This window comes from Tachyglossus aculeatus, chromosome X1 (genome assembly GCF_015852505.1).
Source record: "Tachyglossus aculeatus isolate mTacAcu1 chromosome X1, mTacAcu1.pri, whole genome shotgun sequence".
NCBI lineage: Eukaryota > Metazoa > Chordata > Mammalia > Monotremata > Tachyglossidae > Tachyglossus > Tachyglossus aculeatus.
The window spans coordinates 129,640,515-129,665,628 of NC_052101.1; the positions used below are offsets into that span (position 1 = coordinate 129,640,515).

At 44.2% G+C, this 25,114-nt stretch overlaps 1 non-coding gene across 1 annotated transcript; it reads left to right on the forward strand.

The window, feature by feature from the left end:
- The first annotated feature begins 23,371 nt into the window (after positions 1-23,371).
- LOC119920495 lies at positions 23,372-23,509 on the forward strand. Its single transcript, XR_005448237.1, has one exon. It is a non-coding gene; the product is annotated as a small nucleolar RNA SNORA7 (small nucleolar RNA).
- The last annotated feature ends 1,605 nt before the right edge of the window (positions 23,510-25,114 follow it).

The following is a 25,114-nucleotide window of genomic DNA, read 5'->3' on the forward strand; positions in this document are numbered from 1 at the left end:
TAGAACCCAGGTCCTCAGATTCCCAGGCCCATGCTCCTTTTTTTAAAAAAAAATAGTATCTGTTAAGCCCTTACTATGCTCCAGGCATTGTACTAAGCACTAGGGTAGATACAACCTCACCAGGTTGGACACAGTCCCTGTCCCATATGGGGCTCTTAATTCCTGTTTTATGGATGAGATAATCGAGGCCCAGAGAAGTGAAGTGACTTGCCTAAGGTCACTCAGCAGGCAAGTGGCAGAGCCAGGATTAGAACCCAGGTCCTTCTGACTCCCAGGCCCGGGCTCTTTCCACTAGGCCATGCTGCTTCTACAATATAGCCGAGCTGTACAATATAGCCGAGCTCTACAGTATAGCCGAGTACAATATGGTCGAGTTGGTAGACATATTCCCTACCCACAATGAATTGCAATCGAGGACGACAAGAACAGCAAGCAACAGAGTCAACAAGCCAAAATGCCGCTGTCAAGCCTAGCAGAAGGATGGATCTCAGAGGTGGAAATCCTCAGCATCCCCTATTGCCACCTTTCCCAGCTCCAGTCAACAGACTTTAGTTGTTCAACAAAGCGGCCATTTCAGGGTTTGCGCTACAATGCTTAGAACAGTGCTCCAGCGCTTAGAACAGTGCTTTGCACATAGTAAGCGCTTAATAAATGCCATCATCATCATTATTATCATTATTCCCTCTGCCATGCTGGACTTCTGGGAGTCTGGTTGGTGTGGGGCCGGGTGGTGGGCATCAGGGGTGCCATCTGGTCATCTTGAGTCAGTAGTCACTGGTTTTCTGCCCACAACGAGGCTACAGTCTAGAGGGGGAGACAGAGATCACTAGCAATGAAAAAATGATGGCTAGTACATGGGCGTTGTGGGGCTGAGGGTGGGGTGAGAAAAGGAAACAAATGCAAGTGCAAGGGTGATGCAGAAGGGAGTAGGAGAAGAGGATGAAGCACTTGGGAAAGTACAAGAGACACATTCTCTGCCTGCCCTCAAGGAGTTTACAGGCAAGGGCAGCATGGGATGGGACTTTAAAGGCAGGTTTTAAAGATTTAGTTGATCAGCCAGCCCCGATCTGGGGATTGAAAGCCCTGCTCAGATCTTGGGGGGAAGCCGGAGTATGCCAGGCTGGCAGTCCTTGATACCATGATTAAAAAAAAATAAATCATTAGTAAGAATAATAATGAAAATTTGCCAACTACCACCCCCCTTAAGCCTTCACCCCCAGCTATTGGAGGCGGGGGGGCGGGCGCAGTGTTCTGCTTGTGAAGCAGCATGACCGGGGCCTGGGAGTCAGAGGGGTCAAGGGTTCTAATCCTGGTTCTGTCATTTGTCTGCTATGTGGTCTTGGGCAAGTCATTTCACTTCTCTGAGCCTCAGTTACCTCATCTATAAAATGGGGATTGAGACTGTGAGCCCCATGTGGGATAGGGACTGTGAACATTCTGATTTGCTTGAATCCACTCCAATGCTTAGTACAGTGCCTGGCAAACAGTAATCACTTAACAGATATTATTATTATTATTGCTATTATCATTATTCCTGGGAGAGAGACCCCTAGACGGGTATTAGCAGTCAGGTTAAGTGGTCCAGTGGAGGGTGAATTTGGGGTGTCGGATGTTGGAGAAGCAGCGTGGCTCAGTGGAAAGAGCACGGGCTTTGGAGTCAGAGGTCATGGGTTCAAATCCCGACTTAGCTGTGTGGCTTTGGGCAAGTCACTTCACTTCTCTGTGCCTCAATGACCTCATCTGTAAAATGGGGATGAAGACTGTGAGCCCCCCATGGGACAACCTGATCACCTTGTAACTTCTCCAGCACTGAGAGCAGTGTTTTGCATGTAGTAAGCACTTAATAAATGCCATCATTATTATCCCAGATCATGAAAATGGACATCAAATCCGGGGCTGGAGAGAACATTGTTCTGACCCCATAATGCCATTTCTTACAATCAGTCGATCCATCAATAGTATTTATTGAGGGCTTACTGTGTGCAGAACACTGTACTAAGCTCTTGGGAGAGTACAATGCAGTTGAATTGGTAGACACAATCCCTGCCCGCAAAGAGCTTCCAGTCAAGGGGACTTATAGTGTAGTGGCCAATATTAGCCCCCTATTTGAATAAGGGTCTGATCTGGGTAAATGTCGGAGGAAGGGTGATTTCTTGATGCTTGAAAGGTGATTCTTCCTGGCTTTCAATGACACGGCACTGCTGATTTACATCAGCTCCTTGTCATCTCTAACCATGAGTCTTTTCCACCTGAATTTATTCAGTGCCAACTCTGGTGATGATGATGATGAGATGATAATCATGGTGTTTGTTAAGCACTACCTGTGTCCCTGGAACTGTGCTAAGTTCTGGGGTAGATAGAAGTTAGTCAGATCCGACACAGTTCCTGTTCACCACCTGAGGAGGCAGGAGAATGGGGACTGAATCCCCATTTGACAGATGAGGGAACTGAGGGCAAGAGAAGGGAAGTGACTGGCCCAAGATTGCTCAGCAGGCAAGTGGTGGAGCTGGGATTAGAACCCAACTCTCCTGACTCCCAATCCTGGGCTCATTCCACTCGGCCAGGCTGTGCTTCTTCCTTGCCACTTGCTGTATTTTGAGACATTGTTTTCCTCCCTAAATAGTGTACTAGTTCCCCTTGAACTTTCCTCCAGCTCATGGATGAATATCGGAATTCCAAAGAGTTAGCGATCCCACCACGTTCATATCATATGCAAATTTGACAAGCATTCTCTTGATTTCTTCATGTAGGTAATCAGTAAAGATAGTGGTCGCTTCTACCTGCAGTTGCCAGTTTAAATTTTCCATTCAACACTTTGAGCTATTTGTAGAAAATGCCCTATACAAATTGAATGACTAAATAAGCTGTAATTATGAACATGATATTATTCCAAGATGGGTAAATCAGGGGTGACTCTGCGGCATTCAAGGATTATTTTTACTTTCTTCAATTGATTAAAAGTACTTCCACTTAACCTTCAATTGCTGTGATACAAACTTTTCTTTCTGTGATCCGCCGGATCATTAGAGAACTAATCACTCTAATAACTTCTTTGACAATAAGATATTCTATCTTGTGTGTTTATCCATCCCAGGAATGATTAGAAGCTCATTTCATACTTGTATTAAAAAAGCAGAAATAGGATTCTTGTTTTACTTTCATATATTATAAAGATAAGATGGAAAATATGTGGGACTCAGCAAAACTCATTTCATTCAAACGGTTTTTCTCCGCTGTTTTTAAATCTACCTCTAACAGTTCATATTAAGGACATTAATATTGAAGGTCTATTGTCTGTCAATATAAATCATGCAGTATAGAGACATTTTCTCTTCAGTGCAGCAATTAAACCCTAATTATGCACCTTTGAATTATTTTAGAAGCATTATCCCCCATTTCAATAGATAAATGAAGATGGCACATTTTCCTTTCATCAGTACTAACAAAGTGATGAGTGAAAAGTCATAAGGTTACATGAATCAAATCTGAAACTGATGCTCTCCCGGACAGCTCAACGATAGGAACCTAAATCCAAAGGAATTGGGAGTGGTGAATTCCAGGTAGAGTTCCTATCCTCTGGGAAACGCTTTCTCCTCAATTAGCATGGCCCCATCTCCCCCGTCTTACCTCCTTCCCTTCCCCACAGCACCTGTACATATGTATATATTTTTGTACATATTTATTACTCTATTTATTTATTTATTTATTTATTTTATTTGTACATATCCTATTTATTTTATTTTGTTAATATGTTTGGTTTTGTTCTCTGTCTCCCCCTTCTAGACTGTGAGCCCACTGTTGGGTAGGGACTGTCTCTATATGTTGCCAACTTGTACTTCCCAAGCGCTTAGTACAGTGCTCTGCACACAATAAGAGCTCAATAAATATGATTGATTGATTGATTGACTGGGAGTATCATCAAAAATCCTTGAATCACTCAGGAGCTCCTCTACAGTGAAGACGTGATTTGAGCAGCGCACATACAAGAAGACATGCAGATGATTTTGAATTGCTTTGAAGATTCAGAAAAGGGACATAAAGTGATAACTAGTCTGGAGAAGGCCAAAGTTATGCACTGGAAAGCCAAGGAAGGGCCAGAAGCAGCAGTGGTAGGAGGAGGAGGAGGAGGACACTTCAGTGACTCGCTAATGGCAGCTCAGAACTTGTGAATCCCCCCCTGGGTCCACCTCAGTCCTTTCCCTCTGTTCCCCCCGCCCCTACCCCCGAGCCCAGCACCCTTCCTCATCTCCCTCTCCACAGGCCGGCCCTAATAATCATAATAATAATCATTGTGGTATTTGTTAAGCGCTTACTATGTGCCAGGCACTATACTAAATTCTGGGGTGAATATGAGCAATTTGGGCTGGACACAGGCCCTGTCCCATGTGGGATTCCCAGTCTCAATCTCCATTTTACAGATGAGGGACTGAGGCCCAGAAGAGTGAAGTGATAATAGTAATAATGGCATTTGTTAAGCACTTACTGTGTGCAAAGCACTGTTTGAAGCGTTGGGGAGAATACAAGGTGATCACATTGTCCCATGTGGGGCTCACAGTCTTAATCCCCATTTTACACATGAGGTAACTGAGGCTCAGAGAAGTTAAGTGACTTGCCCAAGGTCACACAGCAGACATGTGGGGGAGCTGGGATTAGAACCCATGACCTCTGACTCCCAAGCCCGGGCTCTTTCCACTGAGCCACGCTGCTTCTCTATGATTTACCCAAGGTCACACAGCAGACAAGTGGCAGAGCTGGGATTAGAACCCATGACTTTCTGACTCCCAGGCCCGGGCTCTAGCCACTACATCATGCTGCTTCTCCTCAGAGTGCTCCCATCCTACCTCTCTTCCCACCCTCCCATCTCTGGCCTCCTGTCCTAGCACCACCCCTCAGCCCCTTCCCCCCTCACTAGCCTCCACTGGCTCACCCCCATTCAACCCCTTCCTGCTCCTCGCCCTGTCCCGTCCCCCCCCCGAAACCCACTCACCCCAGACTCAGCCCGGTGTGGCCTGTGGAACCCCCGATCTATCATGAGAAGCATCATGGCTCAGTGGAAAGAGCACAGGCTTGGGAGTCAGAGGTTATGGGTTCTAATCCTGGCTCCTCCGCTTGTCAGCTGTGTGACTTTGGGCAAGTCACTTCACTTCTCTGAGCCTCAGTGGCCTCATCTGTAAAATGGGGATTAAGACTCTGAGCCCCATGTAGGACAACCTGATCACCTTGTATCGCCCCCAGCACTTAGAACAGTGCTTTGCACATAGTAAGTGCTTAACAAATACCATTATTATTATTATTATGGGGAAGCTTCCCTTCAACCTTGTCTTTGTTCCTGACCCAATCACTGCTCCTCTGCACCATCTCTGAAACCTGCTTCCTTCTTCCTCCCCGATGCTGCTTTGGTACCACCCCACCTGTCCCCTCCCCCACCCCTTCACCCCCACCCCCAACCCTCTCTTTCCCTTCCTTTGAAGCCTTCACCAACCACTCCAATTATTCATCCTGGTCATCTACCGCCCCACCAGGCCCCACCTCCAACTTTTGGAACCACTTTGATCCCTTTCTCACATTCTTTCTTTCATTCTCCATCCCTACATTGATCCTTGGGGATTTCAAAATTCATGTGGATGTCCCCAATGATCCTTGCACTGATCATCAAGGTTCAGTTCTTCATCCCCTTTATTCTCCATCTACACTCACTCCTTGGAGAACTCATTCACTCCCACGGCTTCAACTACCATCTCTCTGTGGATGACACCCAAATCTATATCTCCTCCCCTGTTCTCTCTCCCTCCCACTAGGCTCACATCTTCTCCTGCCATCTCCTCCTGCCTTCAGGACATCTCTTCTTGGATGTCCTCCCACCACCTAAAACTCAACATGTCCAAGACAGAGCTCCTTATCTTCCCTCCCAAACCCTGTCCTCTCCCTGACTTTCCCATCACTGTGGACAGCACAACCAGCCTTCCCATCTCACAAGTCCGCAAACTTGGTGTCATCCTTGACTCTGCTCTCTCATTCACCCCACATAACCAATCCATCACCAAATTCTGCCAGTCTCACCTCCACAACATCGTCAAGATCCACCCTCTCCTCTCCATCCAAACCACTATCACGTTAGTATAATTACTCATCCTATCCCGACTGGATTACTACATCAGCCTCCTTTCTGACCTCCCAACCTCCTGTCTCTCCCAACTTCAGTCCATACTTCACTCCGCTACCCAGATTATCTTTCTACACAAACTTTCATGACATGTCAACCCCCTCCTCAAAAATCTCCAGTGGTTGCCTATCAACCTCTGTAGCAAACAAAAACTCCTCTCTATTGGCTTCAAAGCTGTCCATCATCTTGCCCCTTCTTACTTCACCCCCCATCTCTCCTTCTACATCTTAGCCCACACACTCCGCTTCTCTGCCGCTAACCTTCTCACTGGGCCTCCATCTTGCCTTTCCCACCATCGATCCCTGGCCCACTTCCTACCTCTGTCTCGGAACCCCCTCCCTCCTCAAATCTGCCAATCATTCTTCCTCCCTTCAAAGCTCTACTGAAGGTGCACCTCCCCCAAGAGGCCTTCCCAGACTAAGCCCCCTTTTCCTCAGCTCCCCCTCCCTTCCACATCACCTCGACTCACTCCCTTTGCTCTCCCTCCCACCCCAAAGCACTTATGTATATATGTATATACCTATAATTCTATTTATTTATATTGATGCTTGTTTGTTTTGATGTCTGTCTGCCCTCCCCCCCCCCATACTGTAAGCCAATTGTGGGCAGGGATTGTCTCTCTTTATTGCTGAATTATACTTTCCAAGCACTTAGTACAGTACAGTGCTCTGCACACAGTAAGTGCTCAATAAATACGAATGAATTAATATAATCTCCCCTTCTCTTCTCCAATGCCCACCCTCTACCCTCTTCGATTCCCCCTATATTCCTTGCAGTATCTCAAGATAAAATATCTCACCTCCTCTCTACATCCACCCCCTCCACCTGTGCTTTAGACCCCATCCCTTCATACCTTTTTAAAACATTCGTCCCCACCCTATCCTCCTAGACTGCCATTTTCAACTGCTCACTTTCCAATGGTTTCTTCCCCACTGCTGCCCTCAAGGCTCAGTTCTAAGTCCCTTTCTATTCTCCATCTCCACCCGCTCCCTTGGGGAACTCATTCGCTCCCATGGCTTCAACTACCAGTCCTTCACAGTCGATTCTCAAAACTCCCTCTCCAATGCTGACCTTTCTCCTTCTCAGCAGTATCACATTTCCTCCTGCCTTCAGGACATCTCAAACTGGATATGCCACCACCACCTCAAATTTAACATGTCCTAAACAGAACTTCTTTTCTTCCCACCATTATTATCTTGCCCTTCCCACAGCTTTCCCATCACTGTAGACAACAACACCACCCTCCCTGTCCCACATGCCCACAACCATAGATTATCTTTGACTCATCTCTTTCATTCAATCTGCCTATTTAATCGGTTACCAAATCCTGTTGGTTCTACCTTCACTACATCTCTAGAATCTGCCCTTTCCTCTCCATCCAAAGTGAAAGATAATCAGTTCACATGGTCTCTCTCCCACATGGGGCGTGCAGTCCAAGGGGGAAGGGTGAATAGGTACGGAATTCCTATTTTATAGTAGTGGAAACTGAGACACAGAGAAGTGGAGTGAACTGCCCGAAGTCACACAGCAGACGAGTGGCGGAACCAGAATTAGAACCCAGGTCCTTGGACTCCCTGGCCCGTGGGGCAAGATGTCTCAGAAGAAAAGGCAACAGGCTCCTATTTCCATGAGCTGCCTTTCATCAAGACATCAACTTCACACCCGGCTGCCCCCCATGCAACAAGGTCCCGACTTCTTTTTGCGTGACTGCTGCCTTCATTGCTGTGAAGCTTTTCGACATTCACTGATGTGATCGGGACTTTTGATTCTTCTCTCTCGATTCTCCTGGCCCCAAACCCTTGCGCATTTTATTCTGCTAGATTGACAATTGTTCCTTCCCCTCCCCAATTGGGCAGTTCACAGCTCGCCCTACATTCAAAGCCCTGTTAAATTCTCAACTTGTCCAGCATGCTTTCCTCGATTAATTCCCAGTACCCCCAAATCATATGAATGTGTTAGCCATCTCTAGTACCTGGGAAGTGGCATGGCCTAAGGTTAAGAGCACAGATCTGGGAATCAGGATACCTGGATTCTAGTTCCGGCTCTGCCTCTTGTTTGCTGTGTGACCTTGAGCAAGTTGCTAAACCTCTCTGAGCTTCAGTTTCCTCACCTGTAAAATGGGCATTAAATACCTGTTTTCCCTCCCGCTTAAATTGTGAGCCCCTTGAGGGACAGGGACTGTGTCCCATCTAATCATTTTGTATCAATCTTAGGGGTAGGCACATAGTAAGCACTTCAATTCCCTCATTAGCAAATTCGTACTTATTTAAACCTTGCCTCAAGAGCACATAGATATTCAGTTATAAATGTAATGATTTATTATGATTACTCTGTTTGGAAATATGTTCGTGACTGTCTCCCCCAATGAGGTATAAGCTCCTTGGGGGCAAACTGTGTCCCTTTTTTGTTTTTTACCTTCTCAAGCTCTTAGTACAGTGCGTTGCACCCAGTGGGTGCTCAATACATGCTCCTCCTCCTCCTCCTACTACAATTATTACTATTGTTGCTGGACTGTAAGCTCTCCATCTAGACCGTAAGCTCAATGTGGGCAAGGAATATGTCTGTTTTATTGTTGTATTGTACTCTCCCAAGTGCTTAGTATAGTGCTCTGAACACAGCAGGTGCTCAATAAATACCGTCGAAGGAATGACTCCCACCTGCAGAGGGACATGCACTGGACATCTGTTGCCGATTTGGACTTTCCAAGTGCTTAGTACAGTGCTCTGCACACAGTAAGCGCTCAATAAATTTGATTGAATGCCGTATTTTCCCAGTGGTGGTGCTGGGTAGTGTACTGCACCATCCACACTCTTTTGTCCAATACCTCTTTGGCCAACAACATGGAGAATTCAGGTGCTGAGAGAGAGTGCCTTCAGCATCACCTGCCATGTCCAATCAATCAATCATATAATAATAATAATAATAATAATAATAATGGCACTTATTAAGTGCTTACTATGTGCAAAGCACTGTTCTAAGCACTGGGAGGTTAGAAGGGGATCAGATTGTCCCACAGGGGGCTCAAAGTCTTATTCCCCATTTTACAAATGAGGTAACTGAGGAACAGAGAAGTTAAGTGACTTGCCCAAAGTCACACAGATGACAACTGACAGAGCCAGAATTTGAACCCATGACCTCAAACTCCAAAGCCCATGCCCTTTCCACTGAGCCATGCTGCTTCAAGCGCTTGTGCAAGAATCATATTTCTTGAGCACTTGCTGTGTGCTAAACACTTGGGAGAGTAGTAATAATAATAATAATGACATTTGTTAAGCACTTACTATGTGCAAAGCAGTGTTCTAAGCACTGGGGAGGGTACAAGGTGATCAGGTTGTCCCAGATGGGGTTCACAGTCTTAATCCCCATTTTCCAGATGAGGTAATTGAGGCCCAGAGAAGTTAAGTGACTTGCCCAAAGTCACACAGCGGACAAGTGACGGAGGCAGGATTAGAACCCATGACCTCTGACTCCCAAGCCCAGGCTCTTTCCACTGAGCTGCGCTGAGTACAATATACTCATGTTCCCTACCCACAGTGAATGCACAGTCTAGCGGACTTTGAATGGACTGTGTTTTTTGCCCAATCAAAAATCATAAAAAGTTCAACCTCAGACCAATCTTTTTTCCCATAGACAGTTAAGCCATTAAAATAGGTTAATAATTTGCAAATCCCCCATACCAGTCAGGGGGGTATGTATTCTTTAAAGAAGGTACCTTGGGATATCAAAGAATTAAGAGATGGATTTAAATTGGTGAGCAGCATAGGAGATGACAGAGTTTATTATTTTACCTGATGTTCTGAGAAGTTCATCAGGATGGAAATTTAACAATCTACTTATTACCACTTTGTTTAGTAGACATAATTTGAATTTATACTTACATATTTTATAAAGTCTTCTTTGAGCATCAGCAAGCTACACACAAACACTCACAGGCACACACACACACACAAAAATAACCCCTTTGGGAACAACCACAAGGATTAGGCTATCATAGTAGCCTTCTTTTCCCTCTAGAGAATGTAGAACAGTGCTTGACATGTAATTAGTGCTTAACAAATGCAATAATAACAGTAATAATGTAGCTCACTTGGCAGAGCCTGAAGGTAGTTAGATTCCTTTTCCTCAATAATATTATCATTAATAATATTAATTTTGCCATTATTATTTCTGACATTTAAGTGCTTACTTAGCGCAAAGTCCTGGACAAAGCACTGGGAAAAAAGGACAAGGATATTGTAGCATCGGCCCCCAGGGAGCTCACAATCCAACGGAAAGAGGAATTTGTAGAAGAAAGGGAAAAGAACTTAATATTAGCTTAATATTATGAATGTGTAGGCGGTAAGTTCCTCCATTAAATTGTAAATTCTCTGAAGGCAAGATGCTACTGTTATATACTGTCAAATAAGCACTGTACTAAGCACTTGGGAGAATACAATACAACAATAAACACACATTCCCTGCCCGCAAGGAGCTTATCACAATGCCTGGTACTCAGTAGGTATTCAGTAAATGCCATAGATTGATTAAGACAGCAGTGACAGAGGAAAAAAAAATGAAGACACTTAAAGAGAAAGAAGAAGGGAACTCCTTGGATATTCTGCCCACCTATCTTGGAAGAAGATGTCAAGAAAGGGTTGGTTCATCTTCTTCTATTCCATTCTTCCATGACTTACAGAGAAGACCGTTCTGACATTCAGAGCTGCAGGTGCATATATATATATATATACAGGTGCTACAGGAGTTGAGATTTCGAGCAAGAGTACAGTCTTTTAGACTGTGAGCCCACTGTTGGGTAGGGACTGTCTCTATATGTTGCCAACTTGTACTTCCCAAGCGCTTAGTACAGTGCTCTGCAAACAGTAAGCGCTCAATAAATACAATTGATGATGAAGAGCATTTCACGGTTATAGTTGAAAAAAAGAATGTGAAATACACTGACAGGGCACGCAGAAGGCACATCGCCAATAAATGGGTAAGAGTGGGGTGGGAGGCCATTTTGTTCCTCTATGTTTTCAAATAAACTATTACTATGCTGCAGAGAGAGATCTAGTCATTGCCCATAGAACCAAGCATTACTAGTATTCACTTTTACTCTCATGATCTTATGATACAAACCACTAAAATGGGCAGGGGGAATACTTCCAGAAAGCTTTCATGTGGTTAATTGCAGGAGGGGAAAAACATTCTTTGATATTCACTTGTCCTCCATATTGGACGAACTTTGTGGCTTTCTCTCCGAAGACGATACTGAGGGGGTGGTATGGCATTGTTTTAGAAGATCAATATGAAAGAAATGCTAATTAGGAAGGCAAATATTATATTATTTGCAAAATGTTTCCATGCAAACCATCAAATACTTGCACAAAACCTAAGGATTTTTCTTGTCCATCCTATATTCACCCCAGTCCCATAATACCAATGTAATAATAACAATAGGAATAATAGTCTTTTTTAAGTGTTTACTATGTGTCAAGCACTGTTATAAGCTCTGGGGTAGATACAATCTAATCAGGTTGGACACAGTCCCTGTCCCTCATGGGGCTCACAGTCTCAATCCCCATTTTAGAGATGAGGAAACTGAGGCACAGAGAAATTAAGTGACTTGCCCAAGGTCACACAGCAGACAGGTGGTGGAGACTGGACTAGAACCCAGATCCTTCTGACTCCCAGGCCCACGCTCTATCCACTAGGTCACCCTTATAATCTACTACTTCCCCTGTTCCTAATCTATTTTAATATCAGTCTCCCGCGGTAGACTGAAAGCTCTTTGAGGGAGGAGATCACATCTAGCAACTTTCCCAAGGGCTTAGTACAGTGCTCTGCACACAGAAAGACCTCGATAAATACCATTAAAAAACATCCTGTCTGAGTTACATGGGACATGTGCGTTCTGTATTTTGGAATAGCTACAGCAGTAACAGTCATAATGAGTGATCACTAGATGCAATGCCCAGTACTAAGCGCTTATTAGTACTTATATTAGTACTCAGCACTTATAAGTCCTGTTATTTCCTACCCATATGGAGTTTGTACTCCGATGAGGGAGACAGGCATAAAAATGTCAGGATGTCTATTTGTGCTCTGGAAGAAAGGTATTAAGTTACAATATAGAGTGGAATCAATAATGTTCTGTATCATATAAGTATTGCAAATCACTACCATTTGTCTGTTGTGTAGATGTTCATAGGAATATTTTAGTTTCTGGCTATATGATACTAACAATGCTCTGCACACTGTAAGCGCTCACTAGATACTATTGAATGGTGATAAGCACTTACTATATCCCAAACACTGTACTAACCACTGGGGTAGACACCAGATAATCAAGCTGGATATAGTCCCTCACCCACATAGGACTCATAGAAGGAAGAAGAGGTATTGGATCCCATTCATTCATTCATTCATTCAATTGTACTTATTGAGCACTCACTAGTACAATACAACAATAAACAGTACCATGTCCTGCCCACAATGAGCTTACAGATGATGAAACTGAGGTGCAGAGATGTTAAATGACTTGTCCAGGGTCCTACAGCAGACAAGTGGCAGAGCCGGCATTAGGACACAGGTCCTTTGACTCCCAGGCCCGTTCTCTGTCCATAGGCCATGCCACTTCTGGTGGCACTATCTTCCAGTTCTTATTTCTTGGACAAAGGGTGCATATGCACTGGTATCCATAGTACAGTGATTATTGTTGGGCTTTAAACTGAGTTATTTTTTTGTTGTTTCAGTGGAATTGAATCTTTGTTTTGCCAGAAGTCAAATACCGTTAACGAATTGAGTGGGTGCTTGCTGATAATTTATTTTGCAAGATCCAACTAATTATTAATACTTTTCCCCCAAAATGTGCAAAATCAGAAGGAAAGAGTCATCACTTCCACATGATTGCCCAAATTCCTACAAACTACTTAGCCAAGTACCAGAACTTTTCAATTGATGACACTCAGCAGTATCGCAAATGATAATGTAATTTGAAAATGGGTTCCACAAATAACGTTGTTGTTTCTCTTGAACTGTCTGCCTGCTGATGTCTGTCCCTGCTACTTTTTTTCCCGAGCCTGGAAACCTCATTCCTGCCATTTTTCAAGCCTGTGGAAGAGTAGGCGAGGGGAGGGTGACCATATTCCATTCAACCAGTCGGGGGGATTTACCCAGCACCTACTATGTGCAGAGCCCTGTACTGAGCCCTGGGGAGAGTACGAAAGGCTTAGTAGGCATAATCCCTGCCCTTAAGGAGCTCACAGTCTGCTGGGTGTGCAGAGCATTGGACAGGGCCCTTGGGAGAGGAAAAAGAAGGAGCTCGCAATCCTATCCTCCAATAGAAGGGAATGACAGCCCAGGTTCGATACTAATCTCTGCAAGTTTTCTTGATTGGCTCCGTGGTTCCCTAAAGAATACACAACTGACAATTGACTTTGAATTCTTAATGGGGAGAAAGCCAGTGGGCAAGTCACATAATTAGGCTATTATCTCAGCTTCCCAGGTAGAGAATACCCTCTCCTTTTCATAATAATAATAATAATAATGATGGCATTTGTTAAGTGCTTACTATGTGCCAAGCACTGTTCTAAGTGCTGAGGGGGAAGGGTACAAGGTAGTCAGGTTGTCCCACATGGGGCTCACACTTTTAATCCCCATTTTACAGATGAAATAACAGGCACAGAGAAGTTAAGTGACTTGCCCAAAGTCACACAGCTGAAAAGTGGTGGAGCCGGGATTAGAACCCATGACCTCTGACTTCCAAGCCCGTGCTCTTCTCACTGAGCCACGCTGCTTCTCTAATCCATAGGAAAGTCTATCTGCTGAGATAAAGTGAGCATTTTGGATATTATGCCTTCTTTCCCGCGGCCTCACCCCGACTTTTTAAAAAGTACCATTGAGAAAAACCCAACAGCAAACACATAAAGAGGTCAACAGCTGCATTTCCCATTCGGCCAATAATCCCCTCAGGGAGTCTCCCTCTGATATTCCGATTAGGACTAATTAGACTGGATTGTCGGATTACGTATTGGACCGCTCTCGCCCTGTCTTCTTTCTCTCGGACCGTGGACTCAGGTCTCTTCAAGTTCACGTGCAGACGAGGCTTAAGAGCTGAACGTTCAGCCGGCAGGCGTTTGGGCTTGTTAACAGGTACGGATGGAGGGAATAAATACCCTCACTGTTTGAAGATACTGCAATAAAATGGCCAAGTGTTATACTTTAATAAATGATTAGGAATGGTTGTAACACAAAGATTTATTTCACAGAACAAAAGCACTTAAGCATGAGTTTATATTACTGTTATGCTTCAGTGATGGGTAACATTGGGACTTCAACCTGCATAGCTACAATGATTAATTAAAGTCCTTGTTCAGGATGAGCGAGCATCATTATTGTTCTTAAATAGAAAAAGGCAGATAACCATTACTGATTATTCCTCAATTCCCAGTCTCACTTGTTAAAGACTAAAGAATACTAAAGTAGGTTGTGTAATTTCCAGGCTACTAGAAGAAGCAGAAAATAACCTGATTAGCATGCCACGCACATACTTTGGAGGGAGAAAGCTGGATTAGTTAAAAGATTAAAGTTAGCAGCCAGATCCACCTCTGCAGATCCAAATAAAAATTTTATACCTATCAATAAGCTTATGAGATCTTTCAAGGAACGTGTTCAGGCTCCTGGCCCCCATTTCCACCAGATTTTCCCAATCTTCCGCCACCAATTTTTGACACAAGAATTGTCAGTCGCTTCCAAGTCAGTATTTTGCCACGTCTGGTGACTTCCACTTTTTGGTTCAGAGGAACATGAGGAGGCGGGAAATCGATCAGTCAATCAGTGGTATTTACGGTGCATGGAGGGTGGTTCTGAGCATGTGGTAGAGTACATTCCTGTCCTCCAGGAGCTCACAGTCTAGCAGGGGAAATGCCATACAGGAACTGACCATCAAGCGATAGCCCTGAGGCACACATGGAGTAATAGAGTCCTGGTTGTCCTTTGACACTTGGATCTTTGACCTTTGGGCATTCGCCCCACCCCCAACCCCATGGCACTTGTATATGTATCTTTAAATTAAACATTAAAAATCACTTGTCCATTCCCATTAATGTCTGTCTCCCCCTCTAGATGGTAAGCTCGTTCTGGGCGGGGAACGTGGCTGCTAATTCTGTTGTATTGTACTCTCCCAAGTGCTTAGTACAGTGCTGTACACATAATAAGCGCTCAATAAATACCATTGATTGATTGATTGACATCCATCATCATCAGCATCATCATCATCATCAAAATTGTGGTATTTGTTAAGCACTTACTATGAACCAAGCACTACACCAAGCTCTGGAGCAGATCATAATAATAATAATGATGGTATTTGTTAAGCGCTTACTATGTGCCAAGCACTGTTCTAAGCACTGAGATGCAAGGTGATCAGTTTGGACACGATCCCTGTCCCACCCTAGGGCTCACAGTCTAAGTAGGAGGAAGATCCAGTATTTATTCATTCAGTTAATTGTATTAATTGAGCACTTACTGTGTGCAGAGCACTGCACTAAGCACTTGGAAAGTACAATTCCGCAACAGATAGGGACAATCCCTATCCAACAACGGGCCCATTTTTCAGGTGGGGAAACTGAAGCATAGAGAGGCTAAGCGACTCGTCCAAGGTCACACGGCAGACAACTGGCAGAGCCGGGATTACAACCTAGTTCTTCTCACTTCCAGGTCTTTGCTTTCTCCCCTAGGCCACACTGCTTCCTGCTACTAAACCAGAGTGGGTCTCTTGGGCTTCCCGAGCCTCTTAACTTCTCTCCTTTCCCATGTAACAGCCCTACCTGATCCGATAACCACAGACAATCTGTTATGGAGCAATCATCCATGAATTCATTTATGCCCTTCTTGAACCTACAGAGTTTTGGGTTGGGTTTTTTTTTTGCTGACGCAATTGTCTGTGGTAGCCAATTCTGTATGTCAACTACCAGCTGGGTGAGGAAGGGTTTCCTTTTGTTGGACTTACATATCCCACTATCATCTTGAAGCTTGGGGGACTGTATTTTAACCTACAAGTATCTGTGCCGTTTATGAAATTCCTTTAAAGTCATGAATTATTTAGTTTACTATTATCTACTTTACTATGGCTCCCCTTGTAAACTGTAAGCTTCTTGTGGGCAGAGCTCATATCTACCAATTTGATTGCACTGTACTCTTTCAAGCATTTAGTGCAGTACTCTGCACACAGTGCTCAATAAATTCCATTGATTAATTGAATTTAAATCTGAACTCTTTATTATTATTCGTAATAATAATAATAAATAATCATTGAGGTATTTGTTAGTCACTTACTATGTGTCAAACACTATATTAAGTACTAAATAATTGTGTTGGATAAAGCCCTTGTCCCACATGGGGCTCAAAATCTAAGACGGATGGAGAAAAGGGATTGAATCCCCATTTTACAGATGAGGAAATGAAGGCACAGAGAAGTTAAGTGACTTGCCCAAAGTCACACAGTAGGCAAGTGACAGAGCCAGAATTAAAATCCTGGTCCTATGACTCCCAGACCCTGGCTCTTTTCACTAAGTCACTTTGCTTCTCTTCAGACTAACATGACCAACTCTTTCTTTCCTGACATTTAAGCTCATTGAGGGCAGGGAATGTGTCCATTTATTGCTGCATTGTACTTTCCTAAGTGCTTAGTACAGTGCTTTATACACAGTAAGCACTCAATAAATATGATAGAATGAATGAATAATTTCTTTTAGGAGTGGTCCATATGCCCCACTAGTACAGGCCCTGTACTATACTAGCGGTTTGGTAAGTGTAGGTCCCTGACCTCTTGGTAACAGTCCTTTTTTTTTTAATGGTATTTGTTTAGCCCTTACTATGTGTCAAGCCCTGTTCTAAGCACTGGGGTAGATAGACGTTAATCAGGCCTGGTAGAGTCCCTGTCCCACATGGAGCTGACAGTCAAGAAGGAGAGAAAACAGATATTGAATCCCCATTTAGAAGTTGAGGAAACTGAGGCACAGGGAATTTCAGTGACTTGCCCAAAGTCACCCAGTAGGCAAGGGCAGAGGTGGATTTTTTCTTTATGATATTTGTTAAGCACTTACTATGTGCCAATCGATCAATCAGTTGTATTTATTGAGCTCTTACTGTGCACAGAGCGCTGTACTAACAGCTTGGGAGATACAACATAACAGAATTGGAAGACATGTTACCACAGACATTTCATTCATTCATTCAATCATATTTATTGAGCACTTACTGTGTGCAAAGTACTGTACTAAGTGCTTGGGAAGTACAAGTTGGCAACACATAGAGATGGTCCCTATCCAATGGAGGGCTCACAGTCTAGAAGGGGGAGACAGACAACAAAACAAAACATATTAACTAACTAAAATAAATATGTACAAGTAAAATAACTAAATAAATAAATAGACTAATAAATATGTACATATATACAGGTGCTGTGGGGAGGGGAAGGAGGTAAGGTAGGGGGATGGGGAGGGGGAGGAGGAGGAGAGGAAGGAGGGGGCTCAGTCTGGGAAGGCCTCCTGAAGGAGGTGAGCTCTCAGTAGGGCTTTGAAGGGAAAAGCAGGAGGGAGGGAGAAAAAGAGAAAAGCAGGCAGGAGAAGCAGTATGGCATAGTGGACAGAACACGGGCCTGGGAGTCAGGAGGTCCTGGGTTCTAATCCCGGCTATGCCACTTGTCTGCTTAGAACGTACTAAGTGCTTAAGAAATGCCAGCATTATAAGTTATTACTGAATAAGGTCTTTGAGGAACATTTTTAAGATGGATTTGTCTTGTCTTATGCTGTCGAGTCATCCCCGACCCACAGTGATGCCATGGACACATCTATCCGAGATCACCCCACCTCCATCTGCAAAAATCATTCCGGTAGTGGATCCACAGAGTTTTCTTGGTAAAAATATAGAAGTGGTTTACCATTGCCTCCTTCCACGCAGTTAACGTAAGTCTCCACCCTTGACTCTCTCCCGTGCCACTATTGCCCAGCACAGGTGAGTTTTGATTTGTAGCAGATTGCCTTCCACTTGCTAGCCACTGCCCAAGCCAGGAATGGAATGGACAGGTCTATGCTTGATTCTTCCTCCCATAGTCAAAAGTACTGGAAACTCTCCAGGTGCAACTCTGAGAGGGGTTTAAGATGGATACAGTCCTTGTAATCACAGTGCTACATGATCGCTAGAGAGCCAAATATGAAGGAATATAGATAAATTTGAAGGCAGTAGCTTATTTTATTGATACTTCCAGATTCTTGGAGGGCAAGGTCCCATTTTTAAGGAGCTAAGAATACTAAGAATTCTAAATTGTGGTTGAGAGTGGCACAGTGCTTGCAAAAAGTCCCAACATGTGCTTTCTATACCTTTTTTTTCCTGATTTTCAACATACATACTCATCTATGTAATCAGGGTTAATTATAACAACAATAATGATATGGTACTTGTTAAGTACTTACTCTAGGTGCCAAGCACCATTCTAAGCGCTGGGGTAGATACAAGCTAATCATTCATTCAATCATATTTATTGAGTGCTTACTGTGTGAAGAGCACTGTACTAAGCACTTGGGAAGTACAAGTCGGCAACATACAGAGACTGTAATCAGGTCGGAGGTAGTCCCTGTCCCACCTGGGGCCCAGGTCTTAATCCCCACTTTACAGATGAGCAAACTGAGGCCCGGGAGAATGAAGTGACTGGCCAAGGTCACCCAGCAGACATGAGACAGAGCCAGGAATAGAGCCTAGGTCCTCTGACTCCCAGGACCTTGCTCTTTCCACTTGGCCATGCCACTTCTCAAATTATGGTATTGATGAGACACTTACCATGTGCCAAGCACTAGGATAGATCATCGGATCGGATCCCCCCTCCCTGCCACACGGGCCTCCCCCTCTAAGAGGGAGGGAGAGAAGGGATCTTCTCTCCATTTTACAGATGAGGAAAACTGAGACTCAGAGAAGTCAAGAAACACGCCCGAGGTCATCCGCCTGGCATCCCAGCTTCATCACTTGCCTCAGGCTCTGGAGTGGGCAGGGGAGCTGTTTTTTTCCAAGTTCGGGAAAGATGAACGCTACCACTTTGCTGTTTCTGATAGACCAATAGGAATGAATGATATGGCAGGTTGGTATAGTGTTAGGTTTCTTTTGATATAAGGCGTATATTTCCAAGAGTTCTACTATGCATCATCCCAGTCTGCGATGCTGACACTGTAGTTAGGGTATGGAGTTGTATTTGGGAATGAATGATCACGGTGTCAGACGGTGATAGATGGGACTAATAAGAGACCCGTGATGCATGAGCATCTCTACCCACTATGAAAACACAAAAAAGGACAAAGTTCAAGCTGTTAAGCACAATTCCATGCATTAGGGTTGATGGAGCATGCTCAGAGTGCTGTACAGGGCTCCTGCTGTGACTGGAGTAGTGTGCTGGATGCTTCCTATTTGCAGAATACTCTCCTGAGGGCCTTCTGTGTACTGAGAGCCTTCTAGGGGCAGAACACTGTACTGGGCGCCTACTGCAGCTGGAGCACTGCGCTGTTCGTCTACCGTGTGCAGAACGTTCTACTGAGGGGCCTTCTGTGTACCAAGTGCCCTGGGCACTAGGGAGAGTACAACAGAGGAAAAGAGATTGATGTCTGTAATTTCTTTCTTTGTATTGATGTCCATCTCCCCCTCTAGACTGTAAGCTGGTTGTGGGTAGGGATTGTGTCTGTTTATTGTTATGTTGTACTCTCCCAAGGGCTTAGTACAGTGCTCTGCTCCCAGGAAGCGCTCAATAAACACGATTGACTGACTGACTGACTGACAAAAGAGCTCACCATACAGTTGGGTGGGGGGGTGGGCGGACAGGGAGACCAACAGTCAGAAAATCGTGAGGGCAGGAGGAGGAGGAAAGATACCACGGAGGACCTTCACTAGTCATGATAGATCAGTTATTAGTGACTACAAATAAGCCCTATTTACAAGGAGTGTCTGACGAGGAATGAAATGTGAAGCTACTTAAGAGATTGTATTCCAAATAACAAATTTGATGAGCATTCTTCATCTGGGACCTGAGCAATGAGTTGGTCCTTCAGATCAATCCTGCCAATTGGTAATGATTTACGATATTATCTCTGACAGCACAGGGATGTGGGGGCTCTGACTTTGTGTCATCTCTGAGGGCCGGACTTTTGCCTTCGATTTTCTTGGATCGGGTGGCCACTTTCACATCCAAGGGAGCAAACTCGAGTTTAGGATGCATAAAATGGATTTTAAACTCACCCCATATTTTTTCCCACAGAATATCCACGAGCGTCATCTGTACATGAATCTATACTAGGGAACATAGAGATGTCACTCATCGAATTAGTCATCACCATTGGATGTATTCTAGCAGTTGAAGGTATATCAAAATGCAAGTACACGTTCATTCATTCATTCATTCAATCGTATTAATTGAGTGCTTACTGTGTTCAGAGCACTGTATTAAGTGCTTGGGAAGTACAAGTCGGCAACATATAGAGACGGTCCCTACCCAACAATGGGCTCACAGTCTAGAAGGGGGAGACAGACAACAAAACAAAACATGTAGAAAGGTGTCAAAATCGTCAGAACAAATAGAATTATAGCTATATGCACATCATTAACAAAATAAATAGAATAGTAAATATGTACAAGTAAAATGAATAGAGTAATAAATCTGTACAAATGTATACAAGTGCTGTGGGGAGGGGAAGGAGGTAGGGCAGGGGGGATGGGGAGGAGGAGAGGAAAAAGGGGGCTCAGTCTGGGATAAACCTGTACTCAAGTATACAAGTATAAACTTGTACTCAAGTATACAAGTAAACAGTATAGTTGTATACACGTATATACTTGTATCTAGAGAGGCACGGGCCTGGGAATCAGAAGGTCATGGGTTCTAATCCCTGCTCTGTCACTTGTCTGCTGTATGACCTTGGGCAAGTCACTTCACTTCTCTGGGCCTCAGTCATCTCATCTGTAAACTGAGGATTGAGACTGTGATCTCCACGTGGGACAGGGACTGTGTTCAACCCGATTTGCTTGGATCCACCCCAGAGTGTGTCTGGCACATAGAAAGTGCTTAACAAATACTATAATAATAATAATTATTCAGCCCAGTAAGCATTGGCTATAGCTCCCTTCCCTTCCTGCCTTCTCGATTTAGTCTCCTTGGCTCTTTGCACCCTTTCTTCCACAACAACTTTGGCCCCCGCATCCCTTATTTCCATAAGTGTAATTTATTTATTTCTATCAATGTCTGTCTCCCCCTCTAGACTGTAAGCTCCTTGCGGGCAGGGAACATTTTCTATCAACTCCATTTATGTTATACTCTCCCAAGCACGTAGTGCAGTGCTCTGCACAAAGTCGGCACTCAATAAATAGGATCAATTGATTGATCGATTTTCTCACCCCTGCCTTCCTCCTTGCTTCTGATTCCCGTCTCCTCCCTTGCCATCCTCCTGCCTCCGTTCAGGCCCTGAAGCTTAGACTGGAGTTTTGGCTTCCCTGTGGCCACAATTCAAGACTCCAAAAGGAGCAGGCTGTCACCCAGTATGGTCCAGAGCCTGGTGAGCCGGGAGAGGAACATCGGAATATCTCCTATCTCTCTGAAACCACGGAACCTCACCGAGGCAGGGCCTCCCGGCCATCAGATTACACCGTTAAGTTGTTAGCGGCAAATTTCTCACATAAAGCAATAATATTAAAGAGAAATGGTGATCAAATGACAACAATTAATCAATCTTTAAGGTTTTCCCGAAAATTTGCAACGGGCCAACGGTACAAATGAAATGCAGGTGTTTGTTTCTTTACTCAGGCCCCCTGGATTTGCACTTTGTCATAGACTAACAGCACCATCTAGGGGCTTCGAAGAAGTCGACCGGACAGGAAAGAGGCGATCGAGTGGTAAATTCCCATCCAGTCATCATTCTTCCAAGGGATCCCTGGTTGGCATGTCAAACTCATTCATTTGCAGGAGTGCGTCTTAGATGTGTGATTTCTCGGCCCAAATTCTTTCAGTTAAACTCCAGAATGGTACATGTCTACACCAGATGGATGGCCCTCAGTGCCTCTTAAATGCCTTCCTTTAAGGCCATGTTCAAAGCACAGTTGTCTTACAGCGTAGACCTTCAAGTGCCCGAGTAAAGCCTATTGTGATTTGAGTTTTCTAAATATGGGCATAAAATATCTTGGGAACACATGCAATTTGGACTGATGCAAAGGATGAAAGTGTGCGCTGGGCTTCCAGGCAAAGGGTTAATAGAAATAGCAGAATTGTTCCTATTGATTCTGGGAATGTTATCCCACATTACTGCTAATGTTACAAGCATGGCAACAGCAGACATATGGCAAAGCCAGGATTAGAACCCACATCCTCTGACTCCCAGCCCCGTGCTCTTTCCACTAAACCATGTACTTAAAATAGTGTATTGCAACCCCTGGATGTTTAAGACTCTAAGCTTCTTGTGGACAGAGAATGTGTCTGTTTTATTGTTAGATTGTTCTCTCCCCAGTGCTTAGTACATTGTTCTACACACAGTAAGCTCTCAATAAATACCATCGACTGACTGACTCAATAAATACTACTGCTACTATTACTATTGCTACTACTGCTACTGTTACTACTACTGTTGCTGCTACTACTACTACCACTACTGTTATTACTAGCCTATAGAGTTGTCCTTCATAATTGCAGAACATATCACTGATGGGGAAATTCACATGCATGCATGTAGCTGTAAAGATCGCTATGGAACTCCCCCAACCCGGTCCTGGCCACACTGTATATATGTTGTGTTATGTTTAATGTTTCCAGCACCTGGTGCTCCTTGTCTCATTTTTTAAGAAGCTTTTGCTCAAAAATATAGTGATATGTCATGATGGTCTACCCTCAACAATTGACTTCCAGATTCGTCCTCCTTCTCTTCCTTTTCTTCTTCCTCTTCTTTCTCCTCCTCCTCCTACTAATGCAACAACCACAGGTAATTCTTCTCCAAGTAAGAAGACTTTCACTATTTTGTTGAATGACTGGGCATTTTTTCTATTCTGGGCCTCAGTTTCCTTGTCTGTAAAATGGGGATTCAATACCTGTTCTCTCTCCTACTTAGACTGTGAGCCTCATGTGGGACAGGGACTGTATCTGACCTGATTTTCTGAAATCTACCCCAGTGCCTGGCACGTAGGAAGTGTTTAACAAATACCACAACTATTAGCTACTTCTCGGGGGCGCACCTGGAGAGTTTCAAGTACTCTACCAGTCTCGACTATGGGAGGGAGAGTCAAGCAGAGGCCTATCCATTCCATTCCTAGCTTGGGCAGTGGCTAGCGAGTGGAAGGCAATTGGCTACAAGTCAAAACTCCCCTGTGCTGGGCAGCAGCAGCATGGAAGAGAGTCGAGGGTGGAGACATGTTAACTGAGCGGAAGGAGGCAACTGTAAACCACTTCCATATTTTTACCAAGAAAACTCTCCACTACCAGAACGATTGCAGATGGACGTGGGGCGTTCTGGGAGAGATGCATCCATGGCATCTCTATGGGTCGGACACGACTCAACAGCATAAGACAACAACAACAACAACAACTATTAGCAGCATCTCTAGTAGGGAGGACAATTTATATTGCACCTTCCCCACCCCACACGCCCACACACACTTATGTGTATTTATCCAAATCTCTGCTCTGCCATATTTGCCTTAAAGAATCATAAATTCAAGATTTACATCACCTGCTCCCACCCTGGTATGAGCTCTGGTCTAGCCCCAGCTAGGCTATTGCATCAGCCTCCTCACCTGTCTCCCAGCTTCCAGAGTCTCCCGCATCCGATTTCTACCATGTGCTGCTGCTATCATCTACCTGAAGCATCTCTCGGCCCCCATCTCGTCTTTCCTCCAAATCTTCCACTGGTTTCCTGAGTGGTTTCCTCACCACTGGGTCCGAGGCTCTCTGCCAGCCATCTTGTCCGACCTTCTCTGTCTGCTCTCTTCACCCTCTCTTCCACAACTCGTTCTCCTCACTCCTCCACTCTCTCACTTTTGTCCCCTCGTTCCTGCTGTTCCCCCAGCTTAGAACTCCCTCCTTCCCTGCACCAGACAGCCCCCCGGCTCTCCCCACATTCAGAGCCCTCCTAAAACCCCTCTTTTTCCCACAAAGCCTTCCCTGATCAATCTCCCAGCATACAGTTCCCTCAGCCAGATCCAGAACCTATGACTTCATTTATATCATCCTCAGCACCCATGTATATATGTGTACTGAATCATTTATTTTGGCCACTATAGTTATAAATATTTTTGTAGATCCATCTCCCCCATTAGAGTAAGTGCTCAATAAATATGACTGAATGAATAATTGTAAAGTATTGCCAGCACTTAGTACAGGATTCTGTACACAGTAGTTATTTTAATAACACTATTGACTTATTAATTGATTGATTACTTCTTTTTAGCCATGTGGCTATTTTTGTAACAGTGCTTCTTATCAGAATTTTTTTTCCCATTATTCCCCCCACAGTCCTTTGACTTATTTAAGCTTTTCAATACTGTTCAAATGTGACTGCTACAAATAGTCTGACCTTGCTCCTTCTAAACTCTCCTTAGAGTCCACCTTTAAAAATCTCACCAGGGGAGTTGATCTTAATCTTTGGTCTTCCACTCCTTAAGTTCCCAACTGTATTTCCTGGAGTGGGAAAATAGGAGGCTTTGCTTGAATATGTTGAGAACCAGCTGAACTGCATGGAAAAAGCCACAATGTTAAAATCTAGACAGTCTAACAATATGGTTCAGTCGGTGTGAACTACTCGGGCAATTACTCGGGCAGCTGTAATGAATGACTAATATTAATATTGGATGTTAATAATTAAAATTGATACCTGAAAGAGTTGGGTGCCTGTTTTGTATATTGGGATTTGTATATTTAAAGCTTCTCTTGAACTGTTGCTCCGGAGTGAGGCATTCATCAAA